Source organism: Clytia hemisphaerica, unplaced genomic scaffold, assembly GCF_902728285.1.
Source record: "Clytia hemisphaerica strain Z4C2 unplaced genomic scaffold, Clytia hemisphaerica genome assembly, whole genome shotgun sequence".
Lineage (NCBI taxonomy): Eukaryota > Metazoa > Cnidaria > Hydrozoa > Leptothecata > Clytiidae > Clytia > Clytia hemisphaerica.
Genome location: NW_027104506.1, coordinates 52,969 through 67,002, shown reverse-complemented (window position 1 = coordinate 67,002; position 14,034 = coordinate 52,969).

Genomic DNA, 14,034 nt, shown 5'->3' with positions numbered 1-14,034 from the left:
CTTTTGCCTCGATTAACTAATCAAAAATAACATAGTTTTGACCGACAACTTACCATCGTATTCATGATCTATACCAACTTCTTCATCAACAGCTTGACCGTCTTTGAATTTAAACAACCCAATATCGGTGATCTTGCATGTCCATCTGCTATCAATTACACAGTTAGTGGACTTCAGACGTCCATGGACTCCGATGCTTGCACCGTTCTGTATGTATTGCATTCCCTATGAAAGAAATACAAAAAATAAGTACCTTATCAGGGAAAACTTCGTCGGGCAAAAGTGACGAAATTTTGGCCAAGTGACGAAAATTTTCCCCGACGAAAATTTTCCCCGGCCTTAATGCGTTTACCAACTACCAGCAAGTGACGAATTTTTCCCTGGCGAAAATTTTCCCCGATAAGGTATAGAGTTGACACTCTCTAAACTGACGTTCTACTATTTGATATTTTCTATTATTCGATAATATTCAAAGCTCATGTTAACAAGAAATTCTCTACTATTCGATACGTTTGAGCCATGGGGTTCTAAGATTTAGAACGCCATGGTTTGCGCCCTTATTCAATAAAAATCCAAATCCACTTGAAAATCAAATTGAAAAGCATCAACTGTATGTTTTGTTTGGAAATCTGTTTTTAAAGGACAAATTTTTTGCAAAAAGAACTTAGGTCTCGAAATTTGAAATTTGAAAGAGCTGGTTTTCATTATGGGATTTAAACCCAGATTGTAATAAATTTAAAAATTCTATGCGAATATATATTCTAAGTACTCACTCTTGTAATATCTGAGGCTATTGAAACTTGAAACATCCAGTCTAGCTTGAGGTCGTCGTTGAAAAGCACATCTTGTAGGCTACCTAGAAGTCATGTAATAAACATGATTCAAAATGTTTGGATAAAGTAAGGATAGGGGCATCTTGAGAAGGCTATTGAAAGACTTACCCCTTTGGCATATTCTTTTTTACTATGTTTACTATGGAGCAGTTATAGGGCATCGCATCTTATGATTAGCTATTTTTCTATGAAATATATGGCCAAAAGGTGATAAAAGCAAAGCATCAGTACGGCAACTTGTTTGTTTTGTGAGCTACATCAAGCAGAAATTTGTATTTCATACGTGTCGAATGTCCATGTCAAATAATTCACTATTGTAATAGGTCTTAAGGGCCTATCATATCGTATGATTTGTTAGTTTTTCTATGAAGTTAACTTGTTTAGCTTAACACATTGAAGATGATTCGCAAAGCTTTAAGAAGGCAACTTATTTGTTGGTATTTTGCAGACCAGATGTCAAATTAGTCGAATGAATTCGGTGTTATTGTTTTTGTATTTGTGCTGTGAATTGGTTTACCATGAATATGCGATGGTCAAGGAGCGATGGCCAAAAAAGAAATTTCGGAGTGGAAATAATTGTAATTCTGAGTTTGTGTAAGTGTTGATATTTAGCATTGTTGTACAGTCAGGTGGAGCGATGGCCAAGTGGTCAAAGGCGTCGGCGTCTCAAATCGGGGTTCGCGGTTTGAATCCCCACTCCTTATATGTTTCGTTCAGTTTCGTAGATAGCGCGGCTGGCCGTGGACTCCGTGAAAACAATCGAAAGGCAATCTTAACGTCCTAGATAATGGGCTATTCACGTAAAATAATCATAGCTTGTGAAAGAGCATTACCCCGTTATGTTTTACTGACTGTATATGATAGTATGAAATTTTTAGTATTGAGAGAGAGATTGCCGGTTTCATACATGACGATTTCACTTCGCCGTACGTCAGCTTATTCCATTAGACGTTAAAAGCAACGACATTTTAGACGCACATATATCGCGACCTAGCCCTTAATCATGAAGTCTTGGAAATTCACACAAAATTCAATCAGAGTTTGTTAAATCAACCGTGGTGTATATAAAACAGTGTCTTCGGCAAACTAAACTAACAAACTAACTTCAACGGCCCTATATACTGATTATTACGAAAAACCCAGTCAAGCGTAACTTGCCTAGAAATGACCCTAGAATATGTGAATTGTAAATTTTCTTATTTAAAAAAACCAAGTGTAGTTTTGAGGAGGTTTATGGCTGATTTGTGTAATTTTATTGCTTATAAGGGAATTAATAGGAATCGAAGACGGTTTTTTGACAAACCCTGCTGTGTGAACTTAATACCTAGAATGTTTATTGTAAAGACATTTATTGGTACAAACTTTTCTAAATTTGTATTTTTTTTTAGGGTTTTAAAGAATAAACATGAGACTGTTTGAAGTCCTTACAGTTAATAACCTTGGCCTCAGTTTGGCGAGAACGATTCAGGATCGTTCCGGAGAAACGATTGATTGAGAAGTTTAGACCAAGGTCAAAAGAGTGCGTTAACGATTACATCAGATTTATATACAAAATACCTTGATGCTTCTAATCCACAATGGAACTTGGTCCAACTGTTGACAAAGAATATATTAAAAAGAGTTTGCAAAATTTTTGAATGAGCATTCAGGATCTTATGGTTTGGCTCGATGGTTTAAGAACCACCGGTGAATTCGGAAGTTGGGTTACTGCTATCGTTAAGCATCTCAATATGTTGTGCCGAAAGCCTTGGCTCACGCAAGCCCTTTCAGGCTTAGCATCATGGATATTTGGCTTATAGGATCGATTCAAGACCTGAAAGGACAACAAAAGCTTGTAACGCAATATTCACAGAAATTTTTCAGATGCTAAGTAATTGATGGACTCGCGATATGAAAAAGTAAAGGATTATGTCGGCGAGAGTATCATTGCATCTGATCGGGAGCGATTGATTGGAGAACTGAGCCAAATGGAATCACATCTTTCAAACTGTTTGTTGAAACAGACACTCAATCAAGAGACCAATGTTTGAGCGACAGATGTAGTTATGTTAAGGCAGGGTTCAAGAATTTGCTTGTTTTACTGATAGGCTGAATTTAATGTTTGACCAAAACGAGCCAGAAGCGCTTCATATCTGGGAGGACAAAGTTAAGCAAAAGTATGAGAATTCCAAGAATCTACCCTGGACATTCCAAGAATAAACCGATTGTTTGCAAATTTACCAATGTTTACCCACTATGTCACTACCGTATGACTCAATGCGACGAAACTTATGGGGGTGATTGAAAAGAAAAAGGGAAGTCAAACTATTTTTGAAGATTTGGATTCAGACTAAACGAACGGAAGGTTTCTGATAAAGTATTCATGTATTTAGCTAATAGCTTGTTGTTGATCATTTACGCTTGTGTAAATTGATGGAAAAATTGTTCAAGTTGGCTGGTCCAAGATTATTCTAAAGACAAAACGGATGGCGTCTTTGGTGGTAAATGGGATGGAAAACGCCCACGAATTGTTCAATGTCGATTCCAATGAATTCACATTTTCGTGATTATTGCGACAGAGAATTATGAGACGGAGGGAAACCAAATGGACGAAAAAATAGCCAAAGAGATGTGCAAACGCAAATTACTTGATGAACAAACATTTAAAAATAATTGGAAACTATATGAATTTCAAATAGGAGCTACATTAACGTCAATGAGACTTTCGAATTTCTAGAGGAAGTTAACAAAGGACCACCCCAACATCTCCTCCCACAACGCCCTCAGTCAAACTACTATAGTCAACAAAACCACCCCCCATCATTCCGCCCCATGTATAGACGCCCAGAAGGTCAAATGCTTCCAGTCGAACAACGAAAAACAGATACACCCTCCAATATAGCAACCAATCACAATACCCCTCACTAACCAAAAAGACAACGACAAAACAGCGTATATGGGCCGGTTATGGGCCGGTATATGGACCGGTATATGGGCCGGTATATGGGCCGGTCTATGTATATGGGCCAGTATATGGACCGTATATGGGCGAACACAATCACAGATCGACCCAGCTAACGAAAGTCAGGGCAGATATGGCTTTGGCACGAGACAGAAAAATCCAAGTAATCCACAGCAGGGTAATTATGGTAATTATACTGGATATCCTGGCAAACAAAAATAATAATAAGTTATCCAGACTCTGCAGAGTTAAGATTTTTCCAACCTTTGTAAGATGGGGGAATATAGGGCTAGTCTCCGCTAATTGTGCTCTAATTTTGAAATGAGGTACTATTAAGGAGTTTGGTAAGTAAAATTTTGGCCTGAAGTGTTTTTCTAGAGACACTAGGACATGGAAGTCTTCCATGTTCTTCAAGATTAAGAGAATAGTTATTTAAATGCAACAATCTAGTTTTTAGGAATCAAAGTATTAGTCTCGGGGTCCCCTTAATTTATCATTTTTTATGGCTTAAGCAAATTCACCGACTGGATAAAGGGAGCGCTCTAATCGTCCATGAGAAATTTTTCCAATGAACAAGTTAATCCTGTCTAATTTCTTAAAGTCTGTGACCAGTTTACCGTCGATGTCCGCTAATTGGAGAGGAAAAAGTAGGGTTTTGGCTATTTCGTGCAAAAAAACTTTGTCCGCTAATTGGGGGGTTTCATAGCGTCAGCCCCTGCTAGTTGAAGGAGGGGTTTTAGACCCTTCAAAAAGCTTAAAAATTGGGACGAAAGATGTTTCAAATATTGGGGGACCTAATGTTTTGGGGGGTAAAAATTAAAGCTCATGAAGCTGAAAAATCTGTGTAATATTTGTGTCTTAACCTCGCAAATGCACTCTCAATGGACTACATTAAAAACCCAACTTTTTGTAAAACACATTTTTTTTAAAACGTGTCAGGATTTCGAAAAGCCTGGGGGCTACCAAAAATTTCATGAATCTTTGGTGGGCACTAAAATTCAGGGTTGAGACTTAATTTTTTTCTGGGACCTAAACCCAGGCTGGCGCTATGGTTCCGTTAATTGAGTGTCCACCTTTTGGAAACTTTTTTATGAGGATTTTACTAGGTAATGACCGGGGAAAACAGAATTGTCCAGAGGTGTCCGCCTTTTAGACTGTCCGTTAACTGGGGGTTTTAGTGTATTTAAAATTAGTTGATTATAGCGTATATATTTCGTTTTATTAATTGGAGGTTTTACTGTATTTAAAATTAGTTGATTATAGGTATATATTTCGTTTTATTGAAATAAATTTATAGTGGTCAAAATGTCTAAGTCACTTAAGTCACAAAGTTCACTTATTTGGCTTCTCTGTCGATTAGATTTTGAAAAATCTATTTTGGTACAGTTTTGACACTGGAAACTTCTTGATTTGTATGACAAGCATATCTGGATCTGGTAAAGTGGCAGTTCTGTACAAAGATAATGGACTAAACGGTGGCACTTCCTGCATTGTAGGGTATCTTTTAGTGCGTTTTCTTCATTTATGATGCACTTTGACGGGCTGCAAAAGTCGTTTATTGATGGTGATTTTTGATTATTTTCTTGAATTTTTTCCGCCATCTTTGTGCATTTTTCAGACGACAACCGTCCAGTTTTGTATTTGACGTCAACTCTGCATATAACATTAGACATAAACTCAAGCTGAAAAATCAACCACGAAGGTACAAAAATAATCCTTAAACGGCTGACGGTAAATTATTGTCCTGGGAATAGAACCGCCCAAACAATCAAATCAAAACATTGATCTGAACCTGCTGAATGTGTGACGTCATAATTACTGCTTTCAATTTGCGTGTTTTGAAAGTTTGATGTGTGTACTCCGTCTTGATGGAATTTTTTAATGGCATGAAAATAGAATATGCAATGTCTTTAAGAACAAATTTCTAAAAGGCTTTTGTTGTTCTGTAAATATTTTCTTTTTGGATTAAGAAAATTCCATCTTTTATTGTTCTAATGATTATAATATTTCTTTATAAGATGCTTTGTTGTCTTTTTAATCTTTGTGTAATTTTGCATATGTTTTGCATATTTTTTAGCAACTTCAGAAGATTTTTTAAATTTTAATTTTTTTTTCAAAACCTATCCTATCTCGTAGAGCTTTGAAAAAGAAAGAAAATGAGGGGTCATAGGCCTCCAGAGGATAAGTGGTTGTAAAGATATTCAAATTTTAGTGTCAAAAATTTGACTAAAAATGTCAAAAAAAGGTTAGGAAAATAGCTTGAAAAAATTCGAAAAATGTGTCAAAAAAGAAAAAAAAAATTTTCCAGTCATGCTTCTTCAATTTTGCATATCTCTTTTTTTAGTGTAGCTAGAGACCTGAAATTTGGAGGGAGAATTCTTTGATGGTGTTAGAATATTATTATATAAAAATATTTGTAAAATATTTAGTATATTTATCAAAATAACGAAAGATGTATCTTTTTTTGAAAAGAGAAGACATTGCATTGTTTTATTTTTGTTTTTGAAGAAAAGTTACCGTGAGAGGTCCTAAATCCGACACCACTGCCTAAATCCGACACCACTGCTGCCAAATTCCGACCCCCCAAATAACTGTTATGAAAAAAAATTCTATGTTTACAAACATTCCCTCTCCAAGTTGAACAATAAACTATTCTTAGAACTCTCGAAACAAAACATCTAACAAGATAGCTGTAATGTCAAGATGTCAATTTAATGTAATTAAAAGTGTGAGTTGTAAAAATGATTACCTTTTATTCTGGATCAGTTGCTCATGTTTAAAACGATAACAGTTTTGTAATAAAAGTGACTTGTGCGGGAAAAATACGAAACAACTTGGACTGGTTTCCATCAAGAAACAAACAGACAAAATTGTAAAAATGGCGCGAAGTTGAAAAAAGGGCGAACACGATAGCACTTAATTTGAATAACAAACACCGAATCAATGAGGCGGCAACTATTAACGCCCTCTTTACCACCCATAAGTCCGGATGTTTATTTACGGAAGGGGAGCCTAGCCTAGTAGCCTAGTGCCAGTGTAAAGTAATAACAAGAAGCCCAGAGGGCATGAAGGCCCAGCAAATAAAAATATGAACTGAACAAAGACTTGAGTAGCAGAGGGGATTTGAACCTGGAGTCGCTAATACAAGCCATAGACGCCTTAGACCATTCGGCTATCTCTTATTTACAACAATGAGAAATAATTCATAATATCTAATCAGAGATGTTAGTTTTTTTTTCTAACAAGTGAACAACTGAACTGTTCACATGATAGAGAAATGTAAAAACAACTTTTTTTTAAAAGAACATCTTCCTAAAGAGAAGAAGGTTTGTTACGGTTATTTCTGTGTAAATCACATTGTTTTTCTTAAAACGTACTACATCTGTTATATTCTTATAGTTTTAATAGTTAATTGTATTTTCTCCTTTTATGTTTTTAACCAATAAAGACGATTTCAATTGTTTTTTACTGTCAATCATGTTCTAACAGCCAATCAAATCCTTCAAATATGTACTAGCCTGTGCTGTGCTTGAAAACGCGTATCGCCTAGTAAATTGTTACACACTGACACCGGAAGAATGCTAATGAAAGGCCCAGTACGCTAAAGCTAGCTGGGCCAAAAACCAGGCTTGATTAAGTAATGTTTCAAAATGAGCACACTCTTACACAGACCTCTTTTATATTTCCGTGTGCTTTGGAAAATCAAAACATCTCATTACTTTTTATGATGCTGTTACTACTGTTGTCATTTATGACGTTGTGCATATTGCAATAAAAAAATATGATTTGTTATAAGAAGCAATTATGGTTATTTTGTTCAGTTTATCAAATCTCTCAGGTTAGTTGACACTTTGGTATCTTCGTTGCGTCACAGGGAAAGGTTTGTTTTTATTTTAGTTTGTATCTTTGAAAGGCCCCATCTGATTTAGGCAGTGGTGTTGGATTTAGGACCTCTTACGGTAGCTTGGGAAAGGTTGAAATGAGGTAAAAAAGGTGGTAGGACCCATTTTCAAGGGGCCTCTGGAAATGGAGGAACAAAAAGTTGTAAGTAAAGAATAAGTTTTTCTAAAAGGAGAAACCCCAAATGAAAAGAAAATTCATTTTGGCAGAAATAAAAACTTTTTTTTGGGACATTCCCATGCAAAAGAAGCAAAAAGGTAAAAAATACTACATGAAAATGAAAGAACTAAAATTAGCGAATGTGATTTTTGAATTTATCATCCTTTTTCTGATAAACATACAAAGTTTCAGCCTTCAAATACATTTTCCTCCATTTCCGGAAACATTTGTTCATCGATAGTTGCAATATTTTCTTCTCCCGTCGGAAAACAATTTTAAAAATGTTGCAAAACGTTCGGCATTTTACCAATTTGCCGTCTGACGGGCTAGACAGTGTTATATACCGCTTGAAAGCTAAGATCACGGGCTTTCTTTGAGTAAAAACCGGAACGCTTTAGCATACATAGAAAAAAAGTTAGAAAAGAAGGGTTCAAAGTTCAGGGAAAAATGAAACATTTGGTTTGACGTCAACGAAAGTAGCATGATGACTTCTGGAGTCGCTAATATTTTCCAACTAAATCCAACCACGGCTTTTTCGTTCCTCTATTTTTGCATACAATTCAATCTCGTAATCTTGATATAGAAGTTTTAGTCTATAATACTGATACGCTCGTCATCATTATCAAGAGGTGCGGTGACCAAAATCATAGTTTGCAGAGGGGTCCGAACCCCCCTAGGTTTATTTCATCCCCCCCTATATACCCATCCCCCCCCCTTCTGTAACGAAATTTTATCCTTTTTTTACAGAAAATCCGTTTCGAAGGAAACTTGCTCTATGCACCACCTAAATGATCAAAGAGTACAAAGTATATACATTCACGAGCCAACAATTTCACAATAAACTAGCGTTTTTACTTTAAAACACCAGACGGTACTAATCGAACGCTTCGATTACGGAAGTAATCGAAGATAATCGAAGTAATCGAATGATTATTTATCGATTACTGCTTTCGATGACAGGTAATCGAACGCATTCGATTACAATAATCGAATGCATTCGATCACTGAAATTTCGTAAATTGGGTGAGTATTCGATTACCCGTTCGATTACTTTTCAATGACCCTTCGATGACGTTCGATAACCCTTCGATGACGTTCGATAACCCTTCGATGACTTCGATGACTTCGATAACCCTTCGATGACGTTCGAAAACCCTTCGATGACTTTGATAACGCTTCGATGACGTTCGATAACCCTTCAATGACTTTGATTATTGAAAATTATTCGATTATCTTCGACAGTCAGGCAAATCCTTGCATTTGCACGGGGTGTTCAGTTTTCCCGACCCTGTGCAAATGAGCTAGAACGCGTCAGGCAAATACGTCAATTTCAACTTTAAAGTGAAAACGGGGGAAAATGAAGATGAGCGGGGCTTTCATTTTTTCTTTACAAGATTCTTCATTCGTTAATAAAGAATTGTGTCCATTGAAAAAAGATTCCACCCATTCAATCTTTTTTAATCAAGTAAAATATTTTTGGTAAATTTGAGTATTTCTAAACGCCCGCGTCTAGATCGCGCGATTTCGCTACTCGAAAAATTTGCATATGGAACCCGCCTTACCGGCGGCTTTCTTTATGATGATGTGAACAGCCTTGAGGATCGTTAAAATGCGATTTTCGTATTTGCGTTAGGTCGATATAGAATACTATTCAGTGATACCTAACCCTCCTAGAAATACACCCCTGCATCAGAATCATATCCATATTTTCTTCCCAAACATTAGACTTAGCTTCACTGCTAACAAAAACGACTGATCCGATTATTCCAATACTTTGAAAGTTCAAACTCAAATAAAGTGTTTACTTTTCTTTTTATTCAGGAGAAATGGATCAAATGAAGCGGAGACGATTTGTCAATATCACAATCATTACGGACTGCTTTCACTAAACTCAAGAAGTGACTGAAAGCCTGAGACAACGTAAGTTACATTGTTGTATGTATGAAATTGAAATCTAGATCGATTTTTGTGCTTCCCATCAATTAGTGTGCGTTACTTGTTACCGTAACTTCGGAAGTTTATCCACAGACTTTTGAGCGACAATCACTTCGTCTAGTTTCAAGCTTAACAAAATTTACCGTACCACGGATCTTCCACAGTCATAACTTCAATCTTCATTCTTTATTTAGCTTGCTGCCACCAATGTTACCGATTGTTACCATTATGAGCTGTTCAGGGAGAGCGTGTTGCTCGAGAGTCGCGAAGAAGAAAATAAGAAGCACCTTTTTTATTAAAGTTAACGATTTATAAAATAATATACGTTACGAAATAAATACAACATTAAAAAAAGTGGCCAAAAATTAAAATGAGGCCATTGATCATTACAATCAAATTAATGGAATATAGACTGTAACTTCGTTGGTCTTTCTTTTCTTTATGGGCGTTGTTTTCATTCTCTCACGCACATACACCACTGTCTCAGTGCCGCCCCGGTGGAGCTTTTTCCTTCAGTGTGGATGAAAATTTTTATCTGATCGTAGTGGCCAGACGATTTTTGGCTAAGTTTTCTAGTGGGGCGGGGGGCTCCACCGGATCTCTGACACGAGGGTATTCTCCAGAGGGTTTCCATCATATTCTCGCTCTCACCAATGAATGTGTATCATTATGATATTACTGCAACGTTGGAAAATGTGGAAAATACACGTCTCACCTGGATATGATCACAATTGTGTTCCCATAAAAAATGAAAACTGAAATAAAAAAGAAAAAGAAGAAACGGCGAGGGAAGAATTGTTGTAATTCACCCTATCTTGACCACTGGAGAACTAAAAATAAGTATGAAGTGGCAGGATCGGGATTCTCAAACATCGTTATCTCACAATGCCCGTATTCTAAGTTTCGTATGTTCCGCATTCGAAAATCGAAAGTATGGCCGCGCGGATAAACTCCTTCGCTACAGCCTCACGCCAGCATAAGAAGGAACGATTCTTGTTTTCCAAATCAAAATACAAAGGCAATTAAGAAGGATTACCTGGTATATCTTATTGAAAGTGATTCATCTTCTTGATATCGATTCTAAACAAAAAGAATGGTGTTACTGTAATTGATTGTAAAACGATTGCAAAATCTTAAATTTTCCAATTTTCCACCCAGTGTATTTGCACCTGGTTTTCATGCTACTTTCGATTTCGACCCGTTGCAAATGCAAAGTAGCGGACCCCGTGCAAATGCAAGGATTTGCATGACTGTTCAATGACCCTTCGACAATCTTTCTTCGACTACCCTATATGCTACATTCAACTTTACCGTATTACTTCGCCCGCGGCGTTTATTTAACTTTTTCGATTTTAGGAGGGGCGTTTATTTGAGGGGCGTCTATTGAATAATTTTCCTTTTATTTTAGGAGGGGCGTTTATTCGAGGGGGCGTTTATTCGAAGTAATACGGTTTATACCGTCGTTTTACATATTTCCTTTCAGTTTCCCACACTAAGAAGAAGATTTCTGTGAAAGACCAGAACTCCGGGTAGTTAAAAAACGAGCTTCGAAAAATCACCGTTGGTAACGTAAGTACGGTAATTTTTCGAAGTACAATCCAATAGTTCCCTTAACAATTAAAAGCGCCAAAGTTGTAAAATCGTGGCTTTACCCCAGCTATCTGAATTTTTGCGATTTTGGATTGTAAGGGAACTACTGTATTGTTGAACTTATAATAGGTAAGTACGATAGTTTGTTTACTGTGTTTTCGGTGGTTGTACCTGTCAATTTCCATTCTTCTCAGTCGGTCAGTCCATATACATGTCGATACTAATGTTTTTTGAGTTACCAAGTTATACCTAAAACGGAAAAAAAAATATTGAAACCTTATTTTGTGTAGAAGAGATACGGGTAAGAACCCAAAAATAGCTGTCGCGTTAAGTATCGAATTAAAAAGGAGTTGAAATCATATCACGGCCCTGAAACAGACAAAGATTGTGACTCAAGTTATAGTAAAAAACCCAAGAAAAATGAAAGAATCAAGTTGAAAAACTCTAGGATCAAAACTATCATCAGGTTCGCGATTCGTCGCTCAGAACGACAGTCACGTCGCAAAGTAAGAGTAGTGCAAAGGTGCTTCACTAGAGAACGTGGAGAAGTGCAGGGGTTGATTCTCAGGAAATCTTTATTCTTTATCAATTTTCTGTTTAACTTCTGTGTAATTTTTACACCTTCCTTTCAACGCAAAATCAACGCGGTCAACCAGATCAGATCCCACATTCGCAGAACGGAGCACGGGTGTGTGCAGAATGATCCGTTCCCAGCAGACACACAACGTTCTTTTAACGTCCATCTAACGTTATATGGACGTTAGATAAACGTTGAAACAACGTTCCAGCTGGGTTATTAGAGTATGATTTCGCCCTACCCAGGCTCTCCCGTGTGCACAGTACAATGTACGGCCTGGTTCGATTAAAATTTTCTGTTGAAATAAACGAGGGAATAAAGAGATCGAAGCCTTCCATGACTAGTCGAAGTAATCGAATGGTAATCGAATGGTAATCGAAGTAATCTAATAAATCTTACAAACCGATAGTATATCGAATTAATCGAAGAGTAATCGAATTAATCGAAGAGTCATCGAAGGGTCATCGAACATTCATCGAACGGTAATCGAAGAAAATGCAGATATTCTGAGGCTGGTGAGTATTCGATTATTTCAAAATTTCGGCGTAATCGATAAGTCATCATTCGATGACGTTCGATTATATTCGATTATTATCGATTACAATCGAACGTTCGGAACATTCGATTAGTACCGTCTGGAAAACAGACTGTGACCATTTGTATATGATTAAATTGACCAAAATTTCCAACCCCCCCTTTTTTATTTGATCCCCCCCTACATTCCCATCCCCCCCAGTTTTTTTGGCAAATCTTGGTACCCCCCCCTACAAAGGCCCCCAGAAAAGTTGGCATCCCCCCCTATTAAAAAGGGGGGGTGCAAACTATGAAAATGCAAAAAAAGGTTCATTCAAATCACACCATTCTTTAAGGAGAAACCCCCAATCTTTCAGTTGTGTATTCACAGCAATTATAAACTACAAATTGAACTACAATCTATCCTTACCTCTTTTCTTCTACCTCCAACCTAATGCTATGTTCATGTTTCCTCACCTCACCTCCACCTCTTTTTTTTTTCGGAGTTTTCTCAAAACTTGCTCCACAAGGTCCGAAATAAAATAAATAGAATATTTAGCCTACAGTTAAACAAATTTCTTTTGGCTCGGAAAGCGAACAAGAATGGTCACGTGGAAGTTAGGTTAGCTCTATTGTCTATAAATTTTCTTATCACGTGTAACAGTGTCACTTCGGAGCCTCAAATTTCAGGTAAGATAATTGGACAGCACCTCAAATTTTAGTTTCGTATGACCTGAGCAGCGAGTTTCGACATTAAAACAGGCCTTTTTGCAGTATTGCTGGAAATTTCAGGTTGTTTTTTCCTTCTATCACTTTCCTAACTTTTGTATTATTGTGATTTTTGACTCTTAAATCATTTTCATTAGCTAACACCAGCATGGCTAGTGAGTTTTTTGTACAGTTTATTTCTGATACATTTTCGACTTTTTGTAGAAAAAGTTTCCATCCTCAATATTTGATTTTCTGAAAAATATTTCTCCCTAATTTTCTAATCTTTAGAAAATAAACTTCCCCATTTTACGTTCGTCAGAAAAAGTTTCCCTTTGGTTTCAGAAAATCCCAGTTTTCAGAGTATGGCAGAAATCATTGAGATCTCGAGAGAGCAGAGATTGCTCACTTTTCAAGGGCAGGGGCAAAATTTTGATAATATCTACAGTTCAGAGGCAAAATCATTGAAACTGGCTATTTTTACTTGTTTTTCTGGCTTTTTTTGTGTGGTGGGAAACGGATCTTAGGGGCAGAGTTTTATGTTGTGGAAACATGGGATCATCCCCCCCCCCCAGGAAGATGGGGGGAATCAGATTTTGGTGCCAGGGGGGAAGTGAAAATTTCAAGCTTGATAGGGGAAGAAAGGCTTCAGTCCTCTCTACCTAGTGGGGGGGAGTAATAGGATAAATACAGACCTTCCTGGTGTGTTGGGCATTCAGGTTTAATGAGCCTGTCTTTCTAGGGATTTTAAGAGTCTTTTTTTGCTATAGTAGCTTGCGAATTGAGGCGAGTCTGGATCATCACTTCGCAACCCTTATACAATACGGCTAGGCGGATTTCCCAATTGGGGGAGCACAAATTTTAAAGACAGGTGGGGG